Here is a 12,224-nt window from a genome sequence, read left to right on the forward strand (position 1 = left end):
TGTGGTTAACAGCCCTTTGCCCTGTTCATCAAGTAAATATAAAATATGTATATTAGTCTTCATCATGTTCATTATGAACACATTACGACTTGTTGTATATTACAAACAGTAAGTCCCACCCTTCATGTAAACTGTTTGTCTTCCTGTATGTCGGTTTTTACAAATGTCAAACATTCCCGTCTTTATAGATGTAATTTATACTCGAGAAACCACATGTTACATGTTTCAGATCTTACACAATATACGATCTGATTGAAAATATTTAAATATTTTGAAGATTATTCAATATGTGTGATCAAATTTTAATTTAAAGAATGAACAGAAATATCTAAGTAAGGGTAACAACGAACCTAATATCGTTTTATAACGAACGAAATAAATCCTGTAGAAATCAAAAAAGCATAAAACTTTCAAAATTTGATAGCATAATGTGTTCTTACAACTTTGATTTACTTTATATAAAACTCATAAACGTTTGTCAATTTCCAAATGCTATATAATAATCTTTATTGTTATTGTATTCTATGGAAAGCAATTGATGAATAAAAATTAAACGTGACACGAAAGGTATGCGGAGTTTTTTTTTTTTTTGTTCTTTTAATTTTATATGTTTATATAATCTTCAATTAAAAAAGATTCTTTATACATTATCACTTCCTATACTATACTATACTATACTATACATGCTATATAAGTATGTTAAATGTCTTTTAGAATTAAGTCAGAAAAAAGTAATTGCTACTATTATATCAACCAGTTGGATCCTCGTCAGCATTGGAGTGTTGATAGTTTTACTATATAAACGACGAAATTGTAAGTAAAAATTGACAGAAAAGTTCTAATTACTGTTAAAATCAAAATACTTCTTATTATTTGATTTCTACATTTATTACTGTTGAGAGTAATTTAACGGATGTACAGTCTAGTGAAACCAGATAACAAAGGTTAAGATAGTTACATATATATGGAGTGGAAAAGATTATGGAAACTATGTCTTTTGAATTGTTTTGCATCTCTGTTTTTACAACCGCTGGTTCGATGTCACTGTTGTATGATGTTACGTTTATAAGGACTACACCAGCACATTAGTCACCCTTTTTGTAATGGAATGGAATTTCATTGCTATGATCATGGTTTATAAAATATTCAATTAATCGAAATACTAAGGATTTTCTACTCCCGGGCACATATTTCAATTGCCGTATTTGGCACTACGTTTTGGAATTTTCGTTTTTTATGCTCTTCATCTTCAAGTGCCACTGATGAGTTTGTGTAGACGAAATGTGAGTCTGAAGTACAAAACTCTACGTCTGGTATCTTTGATAAGTTTTTTAATAACAGATTTGAATTCTATGATGGGTAGATATAAGCCCCTGTCGTTATTCTGAAGAGGGTACATGTAACTGATTTGTGCTTTTCGTTAACATTATTAAATACTAGTATTGCACAGTGATTGCATAACGATTGAAACTATGCAACTCTTATTTTAGGAAAATTAAATTTTTCCAATGTTTTGATCATATTTTCTTGTCATATAAAGTATCATATTCATCAGAGACTCCTCTTACAAATTCCGTTATTCTATTGCTGATACATTAATCATTCCAATATGCTGAAATTAAAATTGATATTTGATTTTTCCATCAATAAACAGAACATTATAATTGTTAGTTATTATAACAATATTAATATTGATAAACAAGAATTAACTTTTTGAAATTTCATTTTAGATATTTGTTTTAAATTCGAATCACCAGTATCAAATGATTATAACAACGAAGAACGCATTGCCATGGCTTAATAATGTAAGTAACAATGAAATAGTCAATTAATAGAGATGAACTGATCGCTGTATATTGTATACAAACGGTGCAGATTTGCAAAACATGGTCAATATATATATACTTACAATGTATAAACCTATCATTATCATGAACTATTTATATGTATATAGAACAGGAGTTTTGATTACTGGATGAATGATTCGGTTGTTTAAGAGCAAATAATGCATCTGCTCCATGGTCGGGTTGTTGTCTCCTTGACATATTCCCCTTTTCCATTCTCAATTTTACAAATATTTATGATTGGGTGTCCGTAATTTAGTGCTATAGGGACACGGTAGGAAAATAAAATTTCATATTTTTTTTCATAAATTGCACCAATATCCGTGACACAACACACCCAGCTTAAGTTTTTACTAATAAACAAACTTGATATAAGGCATATTTCAAGGCCATTTTATGAAAACTCTGTCCCTACCTCTACCACTATTCCATGGGTAGATGTCAACATTATTGCATTTAACTATTACACTATCTTTGATAATGGATTTGTAATAATATGTGTTTTTATTATCAATACGATAGAAAATGATAGTGTGATCGCAAACAAACGTAACGCCGTTTTACATCGTGAAGGCGAGGGGTTTGTGTAGTTTTAATTACATATTTTTTTAAATGATTTATGTCACTTCATAAAATAAGCCTTATCAAGTGCAGAACACTTGCTAAATCGGAATTCAAGATGCAACCATTCCATTTCAAGATAGTGTCATTGCTGAATGCGACTTGTCAGAATATTTTGTCGTGAAATAAGCAGCACCAATGATGCCACTGGTGGAACAGAATTTGGACATCAACGAGGTTGGCAGTCGTCTTCCGACATCTGTCATTCTGTCGACATGAACTTTTTTCACAAATTTTCTTTTCTGAAAACACTGGACCAAATTCAACAATACTTCCGTATTTAGCTAACAAAATGAACTTTTATAGAATATAACATTTAGATACGTATTTACGTACTTCACAGTACAATAATTTTGTCAAATATTTATGGAATGTAAAAACGTAGACAGAAGATCCTTCTTGATCCATACACAGTTACGTGAACAAAATTGCAAAAATATATGTTTGTTGTATTTTACTTATAAATGGACTAAATCTTTTTTTGGAGTTCAGATACAATATGTGATTAAAGTTCTTTTAGACATCAATAAATTTCTCTAGCCTTCATACAATTTCTGATTAAGAGAAAAAATGTGAAGAAATATGATAACAAAAGAGGCGAAAGATACCAAAGGGACAAACAAAACACTCAGAAATAGAATGTCATGGCAAGAAACACGACGAAGGGACAAACAGCAGCCTACCTAACAATACATACAAAAATAAAGACTAAACACGAAAACGATCTCAAGTGCTCGTAAGAGGTTAGCAGTTTTTCCACATATGGCACCCATATCATTTTGCAGTATTTTACTGATAGATGATCTTTGTTTTCAGTGAATACATTTATTTACAGTCAGGTATTTATTATTTTCTAGACTGAAGAAAACCATGATTTTTAGCTAACCTCGTCCAATGGACGAGTGTGAGTTTTTGTCATCACTTGGTATCCGTCGTCTGTCATCATCGCTGTCTTCGTCGTCGTATGTCAACTTCTCTGAAAATACTGGGCCAAATTTAACCGGACTTGGTCAGATTAATTATTTGTGTATCTTGTTTTAAAATGTGTCTGATAACCACACTTGACAACTAACATGGCAGACATTGCTAAAAAAAGTATATAGGGGTAAAATGCAAGTTTTGTGTAACATCTTAAAAACCGCTACAAAAAGACAAAATCTGACAGGGCACAAATGTACCTACTGTCTGTTTACATTAATACTGTCAGACGAATTCATGTAGGAGTTATTGCTTAAATGACGAATTTTACCAATTGTTTTTATTTTTGCCAATTATATTGAAAACTGTAATAAAATGAGGGAATCTTGGAATCATAGCAAAATATACAAATAAGTCAAGTATTGCTGAAATCGTCAGTCAATTGTTTATTGGAGATAATATATCCTTTTAATGACAATTCGTATCAATTTGTTGCGTTTGTGCCTAATATGTGTGAAAATATAATAGATTGATAGAAAACTTTTAAAAGCAAAATGATCAGCAAAACAACATCTACAATTAATTATAATGACTTAAATCTTCAGTTGACTCCTTATTGGTCTTCAAAGACGATTTTTACCATTTTTTGTATTTAAGCCTTTTATTTCAAAAACTATAATAGAACAAGAGACACTTTAAGTTGTAAAATGATGAGCTAGACAAAATCTACAATAGGTCAACATGACCAAAACGGCCAGTTAACTTCCTTTTGGAGTTATTTCTCTTTGATGACCATTTTATCAATGTTTTGCGTTTTTGTCTATTATCTTGAAAACAATAAAAGATAGACAGACACTTTATAGAGCAAAAAAGAGCAGCAAAAGAAGAGCTACAAATAAGTCTTATTTTGCGGAAATCGTTAGTAGATTTTTGATCAAAAATATTGCCTAAAATGAACATTTTCACCTTTTTTTGTGTTCGGGTAAAAACTAATGAAGATAGAAGTTGTAAGCAGAATAAATGATCAGCAATATATAATAAAAAAAAAAGGTGATGTTTGTCATGAGTTATATTCTAGTCTACAATGCTGGAGATTGTCCATTGTTGAAGATGCACAAATACTTTTAGAACCTCTAGTGTATATAACTGATAAATAAACGAATTCTTTGCCAGTCCTTTTTGCACTTTTTACACTAACAGCAGCAATCGCAGTCGGGAAACTTGATTTCGTGGAACCCTTGATGAATTTTTAAACTATAAAAGTTAGAGAAAACACATCAAATATGACCAGTCTTTTTTTACTCCTGTTTTTTCTCGTCTGAGAGAATAATCGGTGTCGTCTAGATTAAGGTCAGTCTGATGTTCTGTTAGACACCATTAACCTTGTGAAACCTTCATGGAATATCATAAAACGTTTGCGGAAGATTTGGATGAAAAAACAAAGTCAACAGCTAAATATAAAAGAATTGGTGTATTTTTACCTTTTCTAACTGATAAATTGATTTATTTAAGTTAACGTTTATATACTTTCCAGGTTTAAATCTTTTTGCACATCAATAACTTTGTCAAATCTTGAATTTGTGTAATTTTGGACATAAGCTTGTTCGTGATCAACAGATAGTACCAAGAGCAGAATTTAGAATTTGTTTCTTAATTTATTTTATTCAATTGATAATGCGATAAATGGACTATTTGTGTTGAAGTATACCTTAACATACATACTGAATAATATTTTTAGACATAAAAAATTTGGAAAAAATCTTTCAAGTGATAAAAATAAAGTTTCTCGAAACAATGTAAATTTTGATTTATACATATATTACTGATAATGATACATGACTTTGGTTTTTGACAGTCACAATAACACTTTTATCCTTACAGGCGCAATTACAGGCGGACCTCAGTTTTCCATTCAATAACTTACGAATTTGTTCATGTCCAACTTTGAGCAATTCTTCCGTTTTTATTTTATAAAATGTGAGTCTTTCCTGATGGAAGAAGGCTTTCCAATTACATGACCAGTTGCCCCATTACCATTTAATAACCGTATCCTATTATTAATCTTAATGGATGCCTTATATAATGATGATATTAGTAGAATAGCAATATTGTGCCTTTTGCAGGAAGAGAAATACAACCTGAGTCACCAACTGGCGAGTCAACATACATTGTACATGGTTAGTCAGAATGGGTTCTTGTACACGGACTTATTACAGGTCGAGACCGCAGTCGAGGATGGAAGGAAATAAGTCTTTTGATGTTGTTTTTGTAAAACTAACTTTTGTGTTTTGATTAGTGTTTCCTAGGTAAGGAAAGTTTAGTAAACGAAGTTATACGTGGAAAGAAGTCATGTTTAAAGACGATCACCAAAAAAACTTATCAACTGAAAATTGTTTTTGACAGATATAAACGTGGATTGTTGAAGAACAAGACACTTTTTTTGTTATTATGATTTATGTTTTCTTTTTTTATCGAAAGGTAGTTTTGACTTCAACTGTAACTGAAGTTTACTGAATAAATTCATATTATTTGATTCATTGTCTTCAATTGTATATCTAAAATCTTTTTGTATAATATAATGAAATGTTTTGTCCTTTACGTCAAGAAAAGTAATAAATCCGTTTGACGCAATATAAGTTGTAACTACCCAGAACAGAGTTGACCTTGGAGAATTTGACTGCTCTGTTTAGGTTATTCTCGATGTTCCCAATTGTCATATCTACATATCAATTTGGTTTCCAAACCCCAGGCAATCAAGAAGAATATTCCAGAAATATATGTCATACGTTGTGTAAGTTACATCGGATTTTAAATGATGCACCGGACCATCACTCGGTCACCTTCTTCATTTTAATTGAGAATGCAGATCAGTTGCCAAAAAATGACTAGTGAGGTGCATCGATATGATTATAAGAAATAAAAATAATCACAAATATAAATATATATAAGAAAATTTGCACAAAAAAACATCAATATCAACAATTATAAACTTTAATAAAGCTTATAATTTGTCCCTCATTATGACTTGCATGACAGACAAATAGTTTGCAAACACATCGGGGACGAAAAAAAGGGTTATATCTATGTAATTTAACCCAGTGCATGTTACATACTTAATTATGTGTTTTATTTACAATAGTTTAACTATACAATGGTAAATGTGAACACACGGAAGTTGTAAATCGTATCCATTTCCTATTTTTTAACCGTACATATTCAGATCACCATAACCATTGCTGATGCTGTAAATTTTATCGCTTACCTGTTAAAGGTGAATGTCGTTATAGATGAATGTTGTAGAATCTGTTTACGCATACAACTGATAATAAAAACTGTGTGTCAAATGTTAAAAATAACCAAAACAGCACGTGATATTACTGCAACACATATAAAAATAAGATAAAGTATTATGATTGCCTATACAACAACTGTCCAACAGTAACCAAATGACGTACACAGTAGCAAATATAAGTCACCGTACAGCCTGAAATAATGAGCAAAAGTGTATCGCATAGCATGCTATAAAAAGCCCCGTTGTCCATATATATAAAAAAGTGTTTTCAATGCAAGCAGTACCCCTGAACCAAAATGTACACGTAGAGCTCCTTGAAGTTCATAATTTATAATGGGGGAGGATTCTTTTGGTTTTTTTTATTAATCATTATGAAATCACGGAGGTTGATAATTCATGGAAAGGTAGACAACCGACGTAGAATTTAACCAATTGCAGAAAGTGGATGTTAGTCGTTGCAGATCGATAATGATGATAAAGAAAACTACCGAGACAAAATGTATCCGATGAGTTTATTGTTCTATTGATAGCGATCTTCATTAGAGTAAAGAAAATGTTCACCAAAATATGAATCATAAAATTAATACTAATATTACACAGCCGCGTGCCTAAATAATATCGTACTTATAAACAGCATATATAACTACCACTCTGATAAGCTCATCTATACAATCGACCGCTGTTGAGTAGAAATTGTTTTAGAAAAATCCAACATCCCCTTCTTGCAGATGTATACTTTAACAAATAAATTCCCATTAGGGAAAACAATGCCTAATAATGTTAACATACATTTTAATATGAAACACTCTACTGAATTATCATGTCATTAGCGACAGGTTCCGCTAATAAATGGAAGGGAAAAACGAAACAGAAATATTTATATCAAGGAACATTACAAACATTTTAGGCCTCTTCAAAGGCGGTTTTAGGTTAGATAAATAACAGAAACATTCAAAGAATAATCTTTTAGAAAATTAGTTTAAAGAAATTTTATAACACAATCAAATATATGACTAAATTTTCAAAACACGTTCTTACAACGGAAGAAAACACCCGTCTGTTCTCTAATTTTACACCAGTCCTGTAATTAGTTGCATGCAAGATAAAGATATTAAGGACCCATGAAAATGAAAATACTAAGGCTTTTCTACCTCAGGAATAGATTACCTTAGCTGTATTTGGCAAAACTTTTAGGAATTTTGGTTCTCAATGCTCTTCAACTACGTACTTTATTTGGCCTTTTTAACTTTTTTGAGTTCGAGCGTCACTGATGAGTCTTTTGTAGACGAAACGCGCGTCTGGTGTAGGTGCAAAATTTAAATCCTGGTATCTATGATGAGTTTATTTACAACAACTGGGTCGATGCCACTGCTGGTGGAGTTTTTATTCCGCGAGGGTATCACCAGTCCAGTAGTCAGCACTTCTGTGTTGACATGAATTATCATTGATATGGTAATATTTATAAATTAACTGTTTACAAAACTTAGAATTTTTGAAATACTAAGGCTTTTCTACCTCAGGAAAAGATTATCTTAGCTGTATTTGGCAAAACTTTTAGGAATTTTGGTTCTCAATGCTCTTCAACTTCGTACTTTATTTAGCCTTTTTAACTTGTTTAGGGTTCGAGCGTCACTGATGAGTCTTTTGTAGACGAAACGCGCGTCTGGCGTAGGTGCAAAATTTAAATCCTGGTATCTATGATGAGTTTATTTGCATAGAAATTCGACAATTTTAGTGCAGTAAAGCTTACATTTATCTATGATGTTAAATGAATTATATGTAACACGGTATATGATTTTTTTGGGAGGATAGTATGACCCCCTACCTTCCCATATGACATTTATATTGACTAAAATCAACATGATATACGCTAAAAATTAACACTTCTCCTTGATGTTTAATATCGTTTATGCAGAGGTTCGTGTTTCTCGGTCTGGTTTTTTTTTCTATGTTGTGTTTTGTATACTGTTATTTGTCTTTGCTCGTTTTTCGTTTTTGCTATGGCATTGTTATACAATTCACCACGAAAGACCAAATAGAAGTGATCAATTCTATGTCAGGGTACAACCTTCAACAATGAGCAAAACCCATACTGCGTAATAATCTATAACAGGCAGTGACATGGAAAATGTAAAACAATTCAAACGAGAAAAAACTATCGGTCTGATTTATGAAGAAAACAATGAAAAAAAAAATAGGGTACACAGCAACAAACGACAACCACTTAATTATAGGCTCTTGACTTCGGACAGGCACCTACAGAATATGGCGGGATTAAACTAGTTTCTTGGCGCAATACCATCCCCCGTACATGGGACAGTAGTGTAACAGTACACACTAAGAGCAAACTATAAACATCTGATTAAAATGGTTTAATTCATCAAATCGTCACAAAGGAGAAAAATATCCGACAGAAACACAGACCGGACGTTGCAGAATATGTGTTCTTCTCGACAACAAAAAGACACTGAGTATAAATATGGGAGTCACTGGCAGATTGTTCAAAGCCTATAAAAACTAATGAAAAAATCATGATCTAAGATTAAAAACTTAATCAGTACATATCCAATGGATTTAGTGTGAAGACGTCATTAACATTAAAAAAATGACCATGTGCAATGCCAATTTACAGGTATCAACATATTGAAAAGCCATGAAAGTACATACAGATTTAACATTGTTGTGCTGATATTTAGAGTGATTATGTACAATATTAGTGACATAGTGTGCTAGCGAAGTTCTTACCCTATGTGTAATTTACTGACCCCATATATATCGTATTAGGTCACTAGCATACTGTGTAACGAATTTATCTTACCGACTATCCTAACATGTGGTATTTAGACTAGTGGCCTATCAAAGTGATCAAGTCTTCAATACCGTTAGTACCAAGAACCTAATTCCTTTGGTCTATACAAAAACAAATGCCAACAATATAGACTTGTTAGCTTTAAATGTGCTCTATGAATTTATTCCAATAGTTCATCATCATTTTCTTCGTCTGTTGAAACTTTAAAGATGTTTCCTCGACACCGCGTTGTTTTTATAAAGGGACGTAACACCACTACTAACCCTGTATTGGAATAAGCACCGCCTACTTACCCAATATGGAACCCTACTAACTTATATGGAATATACACGGTCACCATGCGGTTGCTTTTAACCAATCATACTCCTTGAAATATATAACTATAATATTAAGTTAGATTTTATTTTCCTGTTATCAAAATCAATATTTAGACTAATGAAAACAATACTCAAAGATCGAATTACAGTTTTGCTTTTATAACCTCTAAGTTAATTTAAAAGGAAAATTCGCAAGCAAAATAATATTATGTTTGGTCGTAAGAAATATGCATATAATCATTAACATTAATATTTTATTCTACTAGATAAGTGATTAAAATAGATTTTTAAATCCGACAATCAATTTTAGACATGTGGAACGTCATCCTGGAATGAAGAAGAATTTAAAACTTCATTCTTAAGTATTTCCGTTAGCATTTTCATCATACTACCATTGCTTTGTAGAACGGTACAAACCACAAACCACTTCGCGAGTATTTGATGTTTGATTCTTATTCTAGATTAATGTACTCTTTCATTTATCTATTTTTTTTTTTGAATATCAATAACATTCATGCATACATTTAGTTCAGTAAGACTAGAGAGTGTTTATTTCAGATTTTTTCCGTTTACGCCATTTATTACAACACGCTGAAAGAGCGTCTTTTATGACCTGAAGACACTGTTTTCAATTTTATTTTAAATGGAGGACGATCTTTTCTTTGCAACAGTCTCAACATGCTCAAATTAGAGGATCATTATTTTCTTCACTCACATCTGATGTAACTGACGTATAATTAAATATTAATCTTCTGCTGTTTGTTTCTGTCTATGTAAACGAAATATTAGGTGGCTCTGTGTTATCAACAACGTTTTAAATAGTAGAGTCATTAAATATACTAGATAAGGTGATAAGTTCAATACATCTGTTAGTATATTTAACTATTTACTTAGTCCACTTGGCCACTGAGGCACCTATACACATTGATAAACATTATATTCTACGGTAGCTGTAGGATGTATTTGAATAAGCTACATTTATACATTCATCATACCTGCCCTCATTTTGGAGCTACAAAGATGGAGATTATGCGTGAAAATCTTTTTCCCTGAAAGTTTTGTATTCAGGTTCAAACTCTCGGCGGCATATAATATGGATGGTAGGGTCATGTCACTGGAATAGTTTACTATATTTCACGCTTTATAACATATACGGTTTAGATATTAAGATTAAATAGATTGGTTATATAATAAGTAATTGAAATGTCTAATATTTGTTATATTGAATAGAAAGTATCAGATGTTTGAGAAATCTATTTTAACTTTCAACAAAATAGCGTAATGAAGCTATAGGTCTACTTTTGTCAACAACTTGTGAAAGGGTATGACATTTCTTATATCCAACAATATGAATAGGGTTCGCTAGGTGCAGCTCACCCTTACCCCAAACGGATTGAAGTGTCATCCTCATCCTCCTTATTAGAAGCGTCAGATATTTGAAAATGTTTTTTTTTTACTGTCAATAAAATAGGGTAAAAAACTAAAGGTAATTTTTTTGTCAAGCAATGAATCAAATGGTATGATTTTTTTTTTATATCCAAGTATGTGAAGAGGTTGCATGGGGTGCTGAATGTGTAAGAATCTCAACTCTACCACAACAGTATTGGAGTGCCGCCCCACATCATCAAAGTAGAAAGATGCATTGAACATTAATTAGCAAAAGTAGATGTAATCTAATTGTCTACTCGGTATATCTGTATATATGGAATATATAAGTTAAAATAACGTTCTTGGTGACCAAAAATACCATTTTTACAATTTCGATAAGAATTGTACAGTGCAAATTATTTAATGACATATTACCAATGTTATTTCAAAGGGTCGGGCGGAGCCTACGTTTTAATTTGCATAAGGACAGTCTATTTGAAGATGTGTGTGATAAGGATGATTGCCGTTATAACTATTATTAATTTCTAATCACCTATCAGTGTCACCCAACGGATATACAAAGAACTCAGTGTTTGATAAGAGACGAATAGAGTAGTTTAAAATAAAGGAAATCAATAAGGTCGAAGTACCATTTGCAACTTACCCCCCTGCCCTGCCCTTCCAACCGTACCCCCACCCTAACAACACAATATCATTCGGAATAAAAGGAAGAAAAACAGTACATCAAAACGTTACATAATTACGACGGATGCATAGTTTGCAACTGACGTCGTCATAAATATACTTTCTTATCCTCAGTTTCCAAAATCTGGCATTTATAACATGTTATTAAACTCCGTTTTACAAAGAAAATCAACGACTGTGTCTCACTCTTTACTTTAGTTTGCAAATACACATACAGCCCTTGGATGGTGTAAACTTCCCAAAAATGTAATGGTGTATGGCATATGGTGCAATGGTAGAAGGTGTATGGTGCTATGGTGTATGGTGTAAGGGGAATGGTGTAATGGTGTAACGTGCGATCGGGAATGGTG

The 12,224-nt window shown here is 31.9% G+C and overlaps 1 protein-coding gene and 1 long non-coding RNA gene across 2 annotated transcripts in view; both read left to right on the forward strand.

The window, feature by feature from the left end:
• Window positions 1-12,224, forward strand: part of LOC127717934 (uncharacterized) — a 184,613-nt gene that overhangs the window by 146,715 nt on the left and 25,674 nt on the right. The window lies entirely within an intron of this gene.
• On the forward strand, window positions 721-5,916 carry LOC127717936 (uncharacterized). Its single transcript, XR_007989473.1, has 3 exons — window positions 721-813; window positions 1,731-1,805; window positions 5,507-5,916. It is a non-coding gene; the product is annotated as an uncharacterized LOC127717936 (long non-coding RNA).

The sequence above is a fragment of the Mytilus californianus genome, unplaced genomic scaffold (genome assembly GCF_021869535.1).
Source record: "Mytilus californianus isolate M0D057914Y unplaced genomic scaffold, xbMytCali1.0.p SCAF_10, whole genome shotgun sequence".
Taxonomy (NCBI): Eukaryota; Metazoa; Mollusca; class Bivalvia; order Mytilida; family Mytilidae; genus Mytilus; species Mytilus californianus.